This window comes from Sciurus vulgaris (genome assembly GCF_902686455.1).
Source record: "Sciurus vulgaris genome assembly, chromosome: 2".
Lineage (NCBI taxonomy): Eukaryota > Metazoa > Chordata > Mammalia > Rodentia > Sciuridae > Sciurus > Sciurus vulgaris.
Genome location: NC_136462.1, coordinates 106,406,821 through 106,425,179, shown reverse-complemented (window position 1 = coordinate 106,425,179; position 18,359 = coordinate 106,406,821). Strand labels below are relative to the sequence as shown.

Here is an 18,359-nt window from a genome sequence, read left to right as displayed (position 1 = left end):
CATTAATGGGAGAAAAATCAGCCATATGTCTCAGCGCTACTGACTAATTCTAGTGAATGACAAATCTTCTGTCCAATTCCTCTTATAAATTCCACTTGAGTCTTGATAGTTTTGAGAAATTAAATGGTTCTTCAAATGAATCTATGATCTATTGTTGCTCTGGACATATTTAATAACAGATTCTGGAAGTGTAAGATTAAGAGACACAATCCTTCAGTCTTTTCCCAAACAGTTTTATTACTGAAATGATTCTTGCATTGGAAGTCATTGAAATTGATCAGAAATGATTTATGTTCCTTGCGGACGGTGCTTTTGGAGATTCTTTTCCTTAGTTGTTCAATGTCAGTTATCCAATAAAAGTTGCCAGTTGTTCAACAAAGAATTTGTTCAATTCTCTGAGAAATTCATGGTCCTGAAAACGTTCTGAAGTCTGCAGGGTATTGCAAGGTGACTCTGTATGCTGGTTTTAGTAAGCTATGTGTGTGAATATATAATGCAATAAAGCTAATCTGAGACACAGTGTGACAATCAATAGCAATTCAATGTGTGCTGAATGAAAGATTCAATATTAGCTTAGAGTTGCAACAAGAGGAAAGACACAAGTCAACTTAGGGAGGGCAGAACCAAGTGTGGAAGTCTTTTAGCTGCTTAACAGCAGCAGCGTCACCTAGAACTGGGTGCTGGAGCTGGCCTCAGGGCCACGATTCAAAGTTGGGCTCCAACACTGCCATTCTCTTGGTCTACACTGTCATTTGTGAAATGGAGCTGGTTTCTGCCTTGCCAAGTTATAGCACTGTTGACCTGGAAGAGAGCGGAGGGTCAGACGGTTTGACCCCTCATTTTATAGTTGAGGAATTTCATGACAAGAGTGGTGGCATCATCATCATCAAGCTAGCTTATATCCAGTATGAAATATCTGTCAGACACTGTGCTAAATGCTACAGACATTGTCTGATTTTCTCCTTATGAAGTAGACATGATTATAGAAGAGGAAACTGTAGATTATTAAAGCTAAGTCACTTGCACAAAGTCATCTAAATGTTAAGAGCTGATTGTAGTCAAGTTGAAGGTTCTTTGTCTTTGACACTGGGCTTTCACATCTGCAAGTCTCTTTCACTCTTGCCCTACCTTCTTTCTTTCCTCTTTTCAAACAGGGCACTGAGCCCTTCCACTGGACCAGGCCTGGCCCCAGGATCTAGGAAAGCCACTTCCTGCATTCCAGAGCTAATAGCCAATGAGGGAGGCAAATGCAGGAGAGAGGAATGTTAGACTTAATGTTTCTTAGCTCCAGTGCTCCCCAAAAGCAGCATGTGAGACAGGTGCCCTGGACCCAGAGGCTTGGGGCCATTATTGGTGAGTAGGAGGGCTGTCTGAGAAAGCTGAAAGGCCAGGCTGATCATGGATGATATTTTTATGAGATTAACATTTTAGATTCTACATATGAGTGATTTGGTTTTGTCTTTTTGTGCTTGACTTATTCCACTTAATATAATGTTCTCTAATTCCATCCATGTTTTCCCAAATGACAGGATTCCCTCCTTTTTATGGCTCCATAGTATTCCATGGTGTAAATGTAACTTGTTCTTTTTTTTTTTTTAATCCATTCATCTGGGCGATCCAAGATGGCGAACTAGAGGGTGACTGCATCTCCAGTCGCTCCAGAACCCAGGATTCAAGAAGGGGAGGCATTGAGAGACTCAGACTAAAATAGAACCACGGGGTGAGTCTCCCCCACCCGGTGAAGCTTGGCCTGGGCAGCAGGCCCGGATTCAGGTGGCTTATTAGAGTAGGGCAGGGCAGCTAGAGTCTCCCACAGGCAGCTCTGAGCACTCCAGTGGGCTCCTCCCACAGATCCAGATTCTCCAGCTTCTCGGAGCAGGCCCCCCAGTGAGAACCTTTCTGCACAGAACCAGCTCCAAGTCCCTGAGCCAGCGCACAGCGAGCTCTGGCCTGCCCACAGGTTGCTTCAGAGACCAGGACAGGGCAGCCAGGGACTTCTCCAAGCAGCCCAGCTCCCTCTGGTGGGAAGCGCCTTTCTAGGCTAGCTTCTCAGAGCAGACCGCCCAGTGAGAGCCTTTCTACACAGAGCCAGCCACAGTCCCCAAGCCAGCGGAGAACTCCGACCTGCAAGCAGCCTCTGGGACCAGGGCAGGGCAGCCAGAGACCTCTCCAGGTCTCTCTCCCTGGAACCAGTAGCGGGCTAGGGGCAGCTTTCTTCGGAAGCACTGCATTACCCCAAGACTTCAGGCTACTGAAGGCTGGGAGGTGATATACTGGAAATCTACAGGGACACTATAAGCCAATAGAGGAAATCTGCAATATCACAGAGTCCCACTGACATCTGACCAATATGAAGGGAAGAAAATGTCCCAAACAAACCTAGATACTATATCAATAAAACCCAATGACAGCACAGCAGAAGAAATGTCAGAAAGGAGTTCAGAATGTACATAATTAAAACAATCAGGGAAGCAAACAAGGAGATGAAAAAGCAAATGCAGGCATTAAATGATTGCACCAATCAACAGTTAAAAGAGCAAATACGGGAAGCAAGAGATCATTTCAATAAAGAGTTAGAGATACTGAAAAAAAAAAAAAAAACCAAACAGAAATCCTTGAAATGAAGGAAACAATAAACTAAGTTAGAAACTCTATAGAAAGCATAACCAATAGGAGAGAACACCTGGAAGACAGAACTTCAGATATTGAAGACAAAATATTTAATCTTGAAAACAAAGTTGGCCAAACAGAAAAGATGGTAAGAAATCATGAACAGAATCTACAAGAATTTTGGGATATCATGAAAAGGCCAAATTTAAGAATTATTGGGATTGAGGAAGGCTTAGAAACAAACCAAAGGAATGAACAATCTATTAAAAAAATAATTTCAGAAAATTTTCCAAATCTGAAGAATGAAATGGAAAATCAAGCACTCCAAATATACAAAATTACAATAGACCCACACCAAGGCACATTATTATGAAAATACCTAACATACAAAATAAAGACAGAATTTTAAAGGCCACGAGAGAAAAGAATCAAATTACATTCAGGGGGAAATCAGTAAGAATATCAGCAGATTTTTCAATCCAGACCCTAAAAGCTAGAAGGGCCTGGAACAACATTTACCAAGCCCTGAAAGAAAATGGATGCCAACGAAGAATCTTATACCCAGCAAAACTTACTTTCAGATTTGACGATGAGATAAGATCCTTCCATGATAAACAAAAGCTAAAAGAATTTACAAAAAGAAAGCCGGCATTACAGAACATTCTCAGCAAAATATTCCATGAGGAAGAGATGAAAAACAACGATGCAAATCAGCAATGGGAGGAACTAGCCTAAAGGAATAGCCAAATAAAGGAGAAACCGAATCATGTCAAAAAACAAAAATGAGTCAAATGACTGGGAATACAAGTCATATCACGATAATAAACCTGAATGTTAATGGCCTGAACTCATCAATCAAAAGACATAGACTGGCAGAATGGATTAAAAAGAAATATCCAAAAATATGCTGCCTGCAAGAGACTCATCTCATAGAGAGAGATACCCATAGACTAAAGGTGAAAGGATGGGAAAAAACATACCATGCACACGGACACAGCAAAAAAGCTGGAGTATCCATCCTCATTTCAGATAATGTGGACTTCAAGCCAAAACTAGTCAGAAGGGATAAAGAAGGATGTTACATACTGCTGAAGGGAAGCATAAATCAGCAAGACATAACAATCATAAATATCTATGCCCCGAACATAGGCTCATCCATGTACGTCAAACAAATCCTTCTCAATTCCAGAAATCAAATAGACCACAACACAATAATACTAGGTGATTTTAACACACCTCTCTCACCCCTGGATAGATTGTCCAAACAAAAATTGAATAAAGAAACCATAGATCTCAATAACACAATCAACAATTTAGACTTAACCGACTTATATAGAATATACCATCCAACAAAGAACGAATACACTTTCTTCTCAGCAGCACATGGATCCTTCTCTAAAATAGACCATGTTTTATGCCACAAAGCTACTGTTAGCAAATACAAGAAGATAGAGATACTACCTCGTACTCTATCAAATCATAATGGATTGAAATTAGAAATAAATGACAGAATAAAAAACAGAAACTTCTCCCATACTTGGAGATTAAATAATACACTATTATATGATGAATGGATAACAGAAGACATCAGGAGGGAAATTAAAAAATTCTTAGAAGTAAATGAGAACAAAGACACATCATATCAAAATCTCTGGGACACTATGAAAGCAGTACTGAGAGGAAGATTTATTTCATGGGGCACATTCAACAAAAGAAGTCTATAGAAATCAACAAATAAACGACTTAACACTACAGCTCAAAGCCCTAAAAAAAGAAGAGCAGACCAACACCAAAAGTAGTAGAAGACAGGAAATAGTTAAAATCAGAGCCGAAATCAACGAAACTGAAACAAAAGAAACAATTGGAAAAATTAACAAAATAAATAGTTGGTTCTTTGAAAAAATAAACAAAATTGATAAACCCTTAGCCACACTAACAAAGAGAAAGAGGGAGAAAACTCAAATTACTAAAATTCGGAATGCACAAGGAAATATCACAACAGACATGAGTGAAATACAAAACATAATTAGAAGCTATTTTGAAAATCTATACTCCAACAAAACAGAAAACCTCGAAGACATCAACAAGTTTCTAGAGACATATGAATTACCTAAACTGAATGAGGAGGACATACACAACTTAAATAAATCAATTTCAAGCAATGAAATAGAAGAGGTCATCCAAAGCCTACCAACAAAGAAAAGTCCAGGACCAGATGGGTTCTCAGCCGAGTTCTACAAAACCTTTAAAGAAGAGCTTATTCCAATACTTCTCAAAGTGTTCCATGAAATAGAAGAGGAGGGAACCCTCCCAAACTCATTCTATGAAGCCAATATACCTAATACCTAAATACCTAATACCAAATACCTAATACCTAAACCAGACAGAGATACATCGAGGAAAGAAAATTTCAGACCAATATCCTTAATGAACATCGACGCAAAAATTCTCAACAAAATTTTAGCAAATCACATACAAAAATATATTAAAAAGATAGTGCATCACGATCAAGTGGGTTTTATCCCAGGGATGCAAGGTTGGTTCAACATCCGGAAATCAATAAATGTCATTCACCATATCAACAGACTGAAAGTTAAGAATCACATGATTATTTCAATAGATGCAGAAAAAGCATTCGATAAAATACAGCATCCCTTCATGCTCAAAACACTAGAAAAAATTGGGTTAGTGGGATCATTCCTTAACATTGTAAAGGCCATCTATGCTAAGCCCATGGCTAATATCATTCTAAATGGTGAAAAACTGAAAGCATTCCCCCTAAAAACTGGAACAAGGCAGGGATGCCCTCTTTCACCATTTCTAGTCAACATCGTCCTTGAGACTCTAGCCAGAGCAATTAGACAAACCAAAGAAATTAAAGGGATACGCATTGGAAAAGAAGAACTCAAACTATCCCTATTTGCTGATGACATGATTATATATTTAGAGGAACCTGGAAATTCCACCAGAAAACTCTTAGAACTCATAAGTGAATTCAGTAAAGTAGCAGGTTACAAGATCAATGTTCATAAATCCAATGCATTTGTATACATAAGTGATGAATCTTCAGAAAGAGAAATTAGGAAAACTACCCCATTCACAATAGCCTTGAAAAAAATAAAATACTTGGGAATCAATCTCACAAAAGAGGTGAAAGTGTAGTTCTCACAATGAGAACTACAGAACACTAAAGAAAAATGAAAGAAAACGTTAGAAGATGGAAAGATCTCCCATGTTTTTGGATAGGCAGAATTAATATTGTCAAAATGGCCATACTACCAAAAGTTCTATACAGATTCAATGCAAATCCAATTAAAATCCCAATGATGTACCTTACAGAAATAGAGCAAGCAATTATGAAATTCAACTGGAAGAATAAGAAACCCAGAATAGCTAAAGCAATCCTCAGTAGAAAGAGTGAAGCAGGGGGTATCGCAATACCAGATCTTCAACTCTATTACAAAGCAATAGTAACAAAAATGGCATGGTATTGGTACCAAAATAGACAGGTAGATCAATGGTACAGAATAGAGGACATGGACACAAACCCAAATAAATACAATTTTCTCATACTAGACAAAAGTGCCAAAAATATGCAATGGAGAAAAGATAGCCTCTTCAACAAATGGTGCTGGGAAAATTGGAAAACCATATGCAACAGAATGAAATTAAACCCCCATCTCTCACCCTGCACAAAACTCAACTCAAAATGGATCAAGGACCTCGGAATCAGACTAGAGACCCTGCATATTATAGAAGGAAAAGTAGGTCCAAACCTTCAACTTGTTGACTTAGGATCAGACTTCCTTAACAAGACTCCCATAGCCCAAGAAATAAAAGCAACTGGGATAGATTCAAACTAAAAAGCTTTCTCTCAGCAAAGGAAACTATCAGTAATGTGAAGAGAGAGCCTACAGAGTGGGAGAATATCTTTGCCACTCATACTTCAGATAGAGCACTAATTTCCAGAATCTATAAAGAACTCAAAAAACTCTACACCAAGAATACAAATAATCCAATCAACAAATGGGCTAAGGAAATGAACAGACACTTCACAGAAGAAGATGTACAAGCAATCAACAGATATATGAAAAAATGTTCAACATCTTTAGTAATAAGAGAAATGCAAATCAAAACTACCCTAAGATTTCATCTCACCCCAATTAGAATGGCGATTATCAAGAACACAAGCAACAATAGGTGTTGTTGAGGATGTGGAGAAAAAGGTACACTCATACATTGCTGGTGGGGTTGCAAATTAGTGCAGCCACTCTGGAAAGCAGTATGGAGATTCCTCAGAAAGCTTGGAATGGACCCACCATTTGACCCAGCTATCCCACTGCTTGGCCTATACCCAAAGGACTTAAAATCAGCATACTACAGAGATACAGATACATCAATGTTCATAGCTGCTCAATTCACCATAGCCAGATTGTGGAATCAACCTAAATGCCCTTCAGTTGATGAATGGATAAAGAATCTGTGGCATATATATACAATGGAATATTACTCCACCATGAAGAATGATAAAATTATGGCATTTGCAGGCAAATGGATGAAACTGGAGAATATCATTTTAAGTGAGATAAGCTAATCTCAAAAAACTAAAGGATGAATGATCTCGCTGATAAGTGGATGAGGACATATAATGGGGGGTAGGAGGGGTTAGCGTTAGGGTTACGGTTAGGTTTAGGGTTAGGGATAAGGAGGGTGGTAAGAATGGAGGAAGGAAGGATTGTATAGAGGGAAAAGAGGGGTGGGAGGGGTGGGAGGGGTGGGGGGAAGGGAAAAAATAGCAGAATGAATCAAACAAACAAACAAAAATCCATTCATCTGTTGATAGGCACATGGGTTGTTTTCATTTCTTGGTTATTATTAATACTGCTGCAAGAACATGGAGGTCCAGATGTCTCCTTGACAGTCTGACTTAATTTGTTTTGGATGTATACCCTAAAGTGAGAATGATAGATCATATGGTAGTTCATTTTTAGTTTTTTGAGGAACTTCTTCACTATTTTCCATAATGGCTACACTAATTTACATTCCCATTGACAATGTGTGTAAGGGTTCCAATTAATCCATGTTCTCTCGAGCTCCTGTTATCTTTGTCTATTTGTTAGACATTCATGATGGCATCTCATCATGGTTTGATATTCATTTCCATAATGATTAGTGGTGTTGAGCAGTTTTTTCATATACCTATTGGCCTTGTATGCCTTCTTTTGAGAAATATGTATTCAGGTTTATTGTCCACTTGTAAATTAGATTATTCATTGTTTTGCTGTTGAGTTTTTTGAGTTAATGATGTATTCTGAATCTTTTGAAGGTATTTCCTCCCATTTTGTATGTCGTATCTTCACTGTGTTGATTATTTTCTTTGCTATGCAAAAACTTATCTGGCCAGGGACACAATTGGGGTGAAGTAAACTCACATGATATGCAAACAGAACATTTACATGACCTCGCCTTTGTGAACAGGCTGGTTTCAAGTACATTATTATCTTCACTTTCTCCTACATGTACACTCATATCTGTCAATGTGCTCTGATATTTTGGTTTAGAAAAGTAGGCAGCACAGGAAAGATTATAAGTTGTTATCTCACAGTGGCTGGAGTATTGATGTCTGTTCTCTCTCAGGTATCAAGAAACTTGAGACCCTGAATAAACCATGGCAAGATTGTGTGATGAGCAAGGATGCACAGAGCTCTAGGCTTATTTAATTAACATCTGGTTCTGACCTGTTTTTGATATGTGGCTATATCCATCAGGGTTCTGCAGAGAAACAGAAAGTAGGAGGTATTTTAAGGAATTTGCTTCTGCAATTGTAGGACTGAAAACCTAAAATCTAAAGGGCAGGCTGGCAGGCTAAAAATTCTCAGGCAGGACTGGATGTTGCCGTCTTGAAAGACATTTTTTTTCTTCCTTAGAGAAACTTCAGTTTTGCTCTGAATGAGCCTGATTAGATGAGGCCCATTCACATTATCAAAAGTCATCTCCTTTACTTAAGAATCGATTAATGGCAGATGTTAACTATATCTACAAAATACCTCCATGGAAACACCCACATTTGTGTTTGATTAAATAAATGGGTGCTATCGCTTAGCCAGGTTAACACATAAAGCTAACCATCATAGGAGGCAAACTTGGAACTGCCTATAACTTGTCTCAAGAGGTAATACAAAGGAACCATACCAGATTTGGACATATCGTAGTAAATGTGGGGGCAGGATTATCTAAAATATTCTCCTACCCAAAGAGGGGCAGTTGTATCCCTGTTAACCTGCTTGGTAAATTCAATGGGTTGAGTGAGCAAGATGCTAGGATGTGTTTCCTGCATGAGGGAACTGCTGCTCTATTCCCCAGAAAGAGGTTTTGGAATAACTGCCTGTCTTTACCTTCCTCTTCCCCTTCAACTGGAGCTGATTGGTGTTGGGAGAGGTGATCTTCCATGGGCTCTGAGCCTTTCTACATCATCTTCCTATGTATCCACCAAGGGAAGACTCCACATGCTTTTTCCAGGCCATCCTCAGGTGGTATTTTCAGCAGCCTGTATAAAGAGCAGGCTTTCCAGGTGTGGTTGTGCACACCTGTAATCCCAGCGACTTGGGAGGCTGAGGCAGGATGATTGTAAGTTCAAAGCCAGCCTCAGCAACTTACTGAAGTCCTAAGCAACTTAGTGAGACCTTGTCTTACAATAATAAATTTTAAAAAAGGGTTGGGGATGTAGTTCAGTGGTAAAGCGCCCCTGGATTTAGTCCCTAGTACCCACCTCCCACCCCCAAGAAAAGAGCAGGCTAACTTCCACTTGTTATAAAAGGAGTGAGTTGCCCCAGCACAGACTTACTCTCCTATAGTTTAACTCTCTGCATGTTCAGGGTCCATCATGGACCACTGTGTTTTCCCATGGGACTTGTGGGTAAGGCATGGGAAACTGGTATAAACATTTTGTTGACACCTTGGCTACTGCATTTGCTGTGAGTAAAAAAGTCATTTGTTTCTGATCCAAGAATCTCATATCTTCTTCCAGTATCCATGAAATAGTTACAAGTTAGTTTGTTAGCATGCAAGAAAGCTACACTCTCAGCCCTTTCATAATTTCTTGACAGTAAGAGGCTTTGACTTCCTGCAGGTGAGAGTATTTTTTCCACACTTGCAACTTCACTGCCGCCTCCATGCAACCAACCTGGCTGTGTGAGTGTCTGACTTAGAGACCAAACTCTGTACTTCAGGATCTCATTGAGGGAGGAAATACTAAGAACCATTTTTGCTATCCAGCTCTATATCTTTAAGAGAGCTGTTGTACTGCTTCCCATATGTATGGGTTATTCCCTCGTGATTTGAAATCTAGAGGGATTAAGAGAACAGCTGTGCTCTTTTAGAAATCCCAACACGCTTGGTGTGCCAGGCTCTATGCTAGAATCTGGGGATTCCATAGTGAAAAAGAAAGGCTCTGCTCTCATGGAGCTTGTAATTTAATGGGGGTGGAGGATGCACAAATATTAAGAAGATAATTAAGGTGCTGAGAGCATTGTCAAAGTGCTGAGAAGACTGCTGACTACCTCACTTCTAACATTTTTTTTTTCTTTTTTACTAACTCTCTGTAGTCACATTTTAATTACATTTATTGGATTTAGGCAAGTCTTAAGTGTGTAACAGCAAAACATTTACAAACTATCTCTTGGGAAAGGTTAATTATGCAATGGTTGAAGCACATCAGTAGGTTGATTTGTGCCAAATTCATTGACAGAGTGACATATCTCCATGATTTTGGAGTGACTTATTTCTGATAATACCATATAAAATAATCCAATGAAAAAGAATATAATATTAAATTATAAATCAGAATATGAATATTTAGATTACTTAAAAGTAAATAATACATAGATTAGATCTTTAAATTCACTCCTAAATTCTACTTTCATTAGAAAGTAGAATTACATTTCTTTTTTCATTTCATTTCATTTTTCATCTTACATTTCATTTTTCAGTAAATATACTCAACATAGAGTAGAAATTCTGGAATCTATAGAACCATTCAGCTGTCTATTCATCCATGAAATGTTGCCAGTCACTGAGTCAGGTACTAGAAATGTAAGCCTAATTAAGTATAAACTTTTCAAATCTTTCAGTCTCCCAAACAGAGTAATGTAGTTCAATCATGCATATAGAGAAAAAAAAAATCTCTAAATTTTATAGAAGTTTGATTAATACCTGCTGCATAGTCCTTAATGCAATAGCCCTCAAGGTTTCTACTAGTCTTAGGGAACATAAACTTTCTTTTTGACTGCTAAAATGCAAAAACAAGCCTCTACTTTCCTATATAAGAGCTGGAAATATAAAAGTAGCAGACATCCAAATAGTATTTGTATTTTTGCTATAATCTACATACATATATGAAATTAAATATATAACAGAAAACATAATTCAATTAAGAAACATTAATTGAGTTTTCCTAAACACAAAGACCTATGGTAGATTCTATGGGGGATATAAGACAAGATCCCTGCCCTTGAATAATTTACAATCAAGAGAGGACACTAATTGTCGTCATGGAATTATGGCTCTACTTGCCAGGGAAGGGATCTCCTTTTTTCAACATAATGACTCCTTGATGGCTTTTTGTGATGTTTTCATCAATAGTCCATTGGCTACAGTATTTCAATATTAACCCAAATCATCAATCAAGCTCTCCGTACCTCAGCAAATGAATGAAAGGCTAAAAGGGAGGGAGGGGTGATGAGAAAGCGGGAGGGGAACTGACGTTAACTGAGAACTACTTAATGCTGGGGCTTCATTATCTAGTACATCCACAAGACAGGAAGCAGCTATTATTATCTTTCCTTTCTTTTTAGCAGATGACAACTTTAAAGCTAAAAAATGTTAAAACATTTCCTTAAGGGCAGACAACAGGTGGCAGAGTTGGGATTGAAGGTCCATTTAACACTGAAGTCTAGGACTTTTCTCCTACACTATACTTTCCACTTCTTAAAACTCTCTCTCTCTCTCTCTCTCTCTCTCTCTCTCTCTCTCTCTCTCTGTGTTCAGAATCTAGCCCAGAAAAATGAGAAATGAGAAAGAGGGGATTAAAGCATGGGTGGGGAGCTGATAGTGATATCAGAAGCCATTTCAACATTGAGATTCAACTTCTACGTAAACATGAAAAGAATTTGCATGTATTTCTATCTTCATGGAATCTTCTACAACACATGGTGGGAGATAGTCATCTGTGTAGATAATGGAAAAAAATGAGGCTCATGGCCCTTATCACCACAGCTTATCAAGATGGGCGGCAGCTCACCCTGCTGAAGATTTAACTTGTAGTTATGTGTGTGCTTCTCATATTTGTTCCACAAGGGAGATCCCTGCGGTCAACCATGTCAGCTTTGAAGGAAAACAAATCTTTTAGCTTTGAAAAATTCTCCCCTAGGGGAAAGAGATGACCAGAACTTTTTATTTGCGAATGCTGTCTTGGGCTGAATGTTCTTCCCCAAGTTCAAGTTCATATGTTGAAATCCTAACCCCCAAAATGAAGGTATTATGAGGTAGGAGCCTTGGAAAATGATTAGGTTTAGAGGCAACCATGAGGGAGGAACCCCCATAATGGGATTAATACCCTGATAAGAAGAAGAGAGACCAGAGTTTGTTTTCTTCGCCAGGAGAGGATACCGTGAGAAGGTGGCATCTGTCAGCCAGGAAGAGAGCCCTCACCAAGAACCCGATCTGCCAGGACTTTGATCTCAGACTTCCCAGCCTCCAAGACCTATGAGATCAATGCCTGCCACTTAAGCCACCCAGTATGTGATATTTTGCTGTCATTCCAGACTGATGAAGACAGATCCTTTAAGGCTATTGTTATAGTTTTATTGTTGAGTGAAAAAGACCCTTTGTAATGAGACCATTTGAGTTTCAGGATTGACAAGAAGTGTGAATCCTTGAAGATATAAATGCATAAAGTGAAGGTAAGGACGACTATAGTTTGGATCTTGAATGTCCCCCAAAGGCCCATGTGCTAAAAGTTTGGTACCCAGGTTGGCAATAGTAGAGATGGTGGGAAAGCTTTAGGAGGCAGAGCCCATTGGGAATCCTTAAGTCATTGGGAACATGGCTTTGAAGGAGACTATGGAACCCTAGACCCTCTCTGCTCTCTTTTGCTCTTTGGTTTGTAATATAGATGTTTTTTTCTCCTCCATATGTTCTTGTCATGATGTGATACCTTGCCACAGGCCCAAAGTAATGGGACCAGTTGATCATGAGCCTCCAAAACTGTGAGCCAAAAAAGTCTATTCTATTTATAAATTAATTTTTGAGATTTTTTTTTTTTTTGGTAGTGATTGAAGCTAGAACAGGAGAACAGTGAGAGTTTATAACATGTCAGATTTGGGGCAACTGACTCTTTGAAGACTGGTGTGTCTGGGGCAGGAATCATTGACCATTTGAAACTGTAAACCAGGAGCCTGAGTCACAACCTCACTTTGGGTGAGCTGAGCTCTGCAGGAGTGCAGGATCCTCCTCCAAGTTCTGAGGATCATATTCAATATGATCACTGGATGGAGGTGAGAAACAATGGTGAGGTAGACTGAGTGGACCTAAGACCTCAGTTTGGAACTGGGAAATCAGATGTTATCAGGAGGTGGACATTTGGAAAGTGAATAGGTTTACATGAGATCATTAGCCTGTCCTTTAAAACAGTGTGAAATAAATCTCTAGAGTTGTTTAGTTTGGTTGGTTTTTAAACTATTCATAATAAGGAGGAGACTCAGGAGCTAATCAAGAAGGCAGGGCCTGAACAGAATAAATTTGAGTAAAAAGTAGTTGCTGAGATTTGCGACAGGACATGGTGGAGCAGTTGATTCCCCGGACAGCCATGGTCCTCTCTCTCGTGGTTGGAAGAGACTGGCCAAGGCAAAAAGCAGCAGCCACTTGAGCCACATCTCAAATCTTAACAGTGGTTGGGGAATCATAGCTTTTGCAGAAAACTTAATATCTTTATTTCAGTTAGTTTCAGAACTCTCAGACTTGGCATCTTAAGAAGAAAAGAAAATTCTAGATTGAAGTCTCATTTAAATTCTGAAGGATAGTTATACTTCAAGAAGCAATGTTTAGATATTTGAAGACTTGTGTATTTCACACTTACAAACAGCAGCCGCCATGATACCACCAACAACAGGGAAATATAGATCTGAAGGTATAATGGTCAATATTTTGTGTTAAAATTTTTTTATTTGTTCTAATTGGTTATACATGACAGTAGAATGCATTTTGACACATTGTACACAAATGGAGCATAACTTCTCATTCCTCTGACTGTACATGGTGCTGAGTCACACCAGTAGTGTAATCATATGTATATAGGGTAATAATGTCTGTCTCATTCTACCATCCTTCCCATCCCTACCACCCCACCCCTCCCCTCACTCCCCACTGCATAATCCAAAGTTTCTTCATTCTTCCCTACATACCCCTCACTGTGGATCAGCATCAGCTTATCAGAGAAAACATTTGACCTTTGGATTTTGGGATTGGCTTCTTTCACTTAACATGATATTCTCTAGTTCCATCTATGTACCTGAAAATTCCATAATTTCTTTCATCTTTAAGTCTGAGTAATATTCCATTGTGTACATATACCCCATTTTCTTTATCCATTCATCTGTTGAAGGGCATCTAGTTTGGTTGCATAGTTTAGCTATTGTGAATTGAGCTGCTGTAAACATTGATATGGCTTTATTACTGTAGTATGCTGATTTTAAGTCATTTGGGTATAAACTGAGGAGTGGAATAGCTAGGTCAAATGGTGATTACATTCCAAGTTTTCTGAGGAATATCCATATTGCTTTCCATAGTGGTTGCACAAATTTGCAGTCCTACCATCAATGTATGAGTGTACCTTTTCCCCCACATCCTCACTAACACTTATTATTGCTTATATTCTTGATAATTGCCATTCTAACTGAAGTGAGATGAAATCTTAGAGCAATTTTGATTTGCATTTCTCTAATTGCAAGACATTTTTCCTTATGTTTGTTAATTAATTGTATTTATTCTTCTGTGAAGTGTCTGTTCAGTTCCTTAGCCCATTTATTGGTTGGGTTTTTTGTTTTTTTGGTGTTAAGTTTTTTGAGTTCTTTATATATTCTAGAGATTAGTGCTTTATCTGGGTGTGTTTGGTAATGATTTTCTCCCATTTCGTAGACTCTCTCTTCACATTCTTGATTGCTTACTCTGCTGTGAAGAAGTTTTTTTATTTTGAATCCATTCCATTACAGATTCTTAACTTTACTTCTTGTGCTTTAGGAGTCTTGTTAAGGAAGTCATTTCCTAAGCTGACATGATAAAGATTTAGGTCTACTATTTCTTCTATTAGGCACAGGGTCTCTGTTTTAGTGCCTAAGTCTTTGATCCACTTTGAGTTGATTTTTTAGGATGAGAGATAAAGGTTTAATTTCATTTTGTACAACAAAAGATGTGAAAGACCTCTACAATGAAAACTGCAGAACACCAAAGAAAGAAACTGAAGAAGATCTTAGAAGATGGAAAGACCTCTCATAGGTAGAATTAATAGGTACCTTGGATAGATAGAATTAATATTGTCAAAATGGCCACACTACAAAAGTGTTATACAGATTCAGTGCAATTCCTATTAAAATCCCAGTGCCATTCTTCATGGAACTAGAAAAAGCAATCATGAAATTCATTTGGAAAAATAAGAGATTCAGAATAGCCAAGGTAATCTTTAGCAGAAGAGTTAAGCAGGAGGTATCACAATACCAGACCTTAAACTATAATAAAGAGCAATAGTAACAAAAAAAGCATGGTATTGGCACCAAAATAGACATGTAGACCAATGGTACAAAATAGAAGACACAGAGACAAACCCACATAAATACGGTTACCTCATACTAGAGAAAGGCACCAAAAACATACATTGTAGACAAGATAGCCTGTTCAACAAATTGTGCTGGGAAAACTGGAAATCCATATGTAACACAATGAAATTAAACCTCTATCTCTCACCCTGTATAAAATATTTTGTGTTTCATTGTTACATGGATTCACAGAACAAAACCAAAAATCAAAAACCCAACAAACCCTGTCATGGATGATTGAGTGCTGGATCTTTGTAAGCAACCAGGAAAATTCTGCTGGAGTTTGAGAGGGAGGAAGATATGGTAAGATATGAAGGAAAAGTGACAACAAGGCCATTGACTCTAAATACCCTAATTTTTGGTGTCCTGCTGTCTGGTTTGTTGGGGAACTAGGAACAATCACCAGGGCTGAGGGATGTCTGGATTTTTTCCCTTACAATTTATTGGGTATTTTCTTCTACAGTGTCTTTATTGGCCAGACCCTGAGTTTCATTTATGTCCTATAAATATTCACCAACTCTGAGTATCTTGAGAAGACCAAGGGATTGAAATTCCTGGCACCTAGAGGTGCTGTCTTTGCTTTTTCAAAATCTCTCTTCAGTTTTCCCCTGAGTTTGCAGAAGGCTTTGTCTTTTCTCTTGATCCAGGATTCAATTCCAGAGACCTCCTGAATCTGATCGTCAACTTGGGAAGTCCCTTTATTCCAGGTGTAATCTTATGGTGTAAGCTAAGGGGCTGATGTCCGCTTAGTGAGAACCTGGCCAGCCTTGAGAATGGAGCCCTGAATGAGTTAAAGACAAGAATATCCTTACCACCTTGGTCTTCCCTTACCTTCACCGGGTGTGTTAACAATTCCACTGATCCTACCTCTGAAGCCATCACTTCCTCTCCTTCCCGCTGCCCTCATCAGGCCTCCCTCATTTCTCATTGAGTGACTTTGACAGCATTATGACTCATCTTCTGGTCTTCAGATATCAACCCAAATCCATTCTCACTTGGCTACCTGAGAAATTCTTCTAAGCTTACATCTATCACTGTCTTGCTTTGAAACTTTGACTGGCTTCCATTACCCTCAGGATACTTGGGTTATTTACTCTCTCTGCCTGAAATTCCCATCTCCAACTTCCTTCCTGGAAAAGGGTTCCTCTTCTATCATCTCTTCAGAAGACTCCTAGACCCCTGTGGGTAGGGTTAGTCCGTTGTGTCTCTTCCTTCTTTTTGCTTTCATTGCATATTAACAGAGGACGCTGCACTCCGGTTGAGCCCTCTTCATGTGTCAAGTGCTGTCCAAACACCATCCATGCATTGTCTCATTTCATCCTGAGAGTCTTACAAAGTCTGTGCTTTTATTTGTTTTCATTGTAGTTGCTTAAACACGTGAGATGTTAGGCAGCTAGGTAGTGATGGAGGCAGGATTTATATCTCTCCTTTTCATTATTTCAAGTGGTTTGAGGACAGGTATACTATCTTATTTTTTGCTGAACTAGCATATAATAGGTGCTCGATAAATGCTTGAGGAACAGAGGAAGTATCAGCATGATTATATAAATAAGGACATAATTCAATAAAATGTTCAAATTCCTTAGGTCTGAGACCAGGTCTACATTACTATAATTTTAAAAGAAATCTTAATTCTATGGAAAAGTTTGAGTTGTTTTACTACAAATGAAAAGGTGATAGTCTCCCCAAAATTTTAGGCCAAGTATATTTTTTAAATGAAGGAACTAATCAAAAGCATTAGTAAAAAAATGTAGTCATTATAAATAATTTATTAAATTTACCCCAATGTGATCTGTGTGTGTATAGTCTAGAGTCCAGGTAAGAACTGATGTTTATAGGCAATTGGCAGGTTCTAGAACAAAGATCCCTAAATGTTCACTAATTCCTTTTAGAAGCTGGTAAAACTGATGGATTCTTTCCCCAGATAAATACACACACCTTTTCTATGGAACTGACTAATATTTTCAAATATTCTCCAAACACAGGAAATAGCTAGGGTGGAGCCAAGGCTCAGGATTGGGTGGGACAGAGCCGCTCGTGTATTTTACTTGTTAGATATTCCAAACCTGTTGTTCAATGCTATTGATTCAAAATTGGTTGTTGTGATGGTTAATTTTGTGGTGACAAATTGATTGGGCCGGGGAGTGCCTGGACATTTAGCCAAGCATTATTCTGGGTGTGTCTGTGAGGATGTTTTTGAACGAGACTAACCTTTGAATCAATAGACCAAGTAAAGCAGATTGCCAACCCCAATGTGGATGGGCCTTATCTGATCAATTGAAAACCTGAATAGACCAAAAACATTGAGTAAGAGTGTCCTCCTGCCTGACCACTTGAACTGGAACATTGCTCTTTTCTGGTTTTGGACTTGGACTAAAACAGTAGTCCTTCTTGGATCTCAAGTCTGCTGGCTTTCTGGCTGGGACTCACACTGTTGGCTCTCATGGCTCTCAGGACTTCAGACTTGAGTTAGGATGACACATGGGCTCTTCTGGGTCTTTATTTTGTTGACTGCAGATCTTAGGACTTCTCAGCCTCCATAACTGTGGGAGCCTATTTTTATTATACACACACACACACACACACACACACACACACAACTTCCCCTACTCTCCATTGGAGAACCCTCATTAATACATTTTGTTATAACCTTTCCTACTGGACTTGCAGTACCAGTGAAGCAGAGTCTATTTGATTATACACTTGTATTAAACAAATATAAAGAGACAATTACCATAAAACTGATGAACATGTTTTGGGGTGGGGCCATTATGTAGAGAAAGGATTGTTTATAATTACATAGTCTTAAATAAATACTTACTCCATTCAAGTGAAATTATCAAGCAATTCAATGAATATTTTTAAGTACTTACAATGTGGTTG

At 38.6% G+C, this 18,359-nt stretch overlaps 1 long non-coding RNA gene across 3 annotated transcripts in view; it reads left to right on the top strand.

The window, feature by feature from the left end:
* LOC306653087 overlaps positions 1 to 18,035 on the top strand; it is a 64,444-nt gene extending 46,409 nt beyond the window's left edge. For 2 of the 3 annotated variants that reach the window (XR_013761634.1, XR_013761635.1), the window contains exons 2-3: positions 12,267 to 12,569; positions 12,939 to 18,035. This is a non-coding gene — a long non-coding RNA (uncharacterized lncRNA). The remainder of the gene's footprint in view (positions 1 to 12,266; positions 12,570 to 12,938) is intronic. The other variant, XR_013761633.1, reaches the window with a different exon arrangement.
* The last annotated feature ends 324 nt before the right edge of the window (positions 18,036 to 18,359 follow it).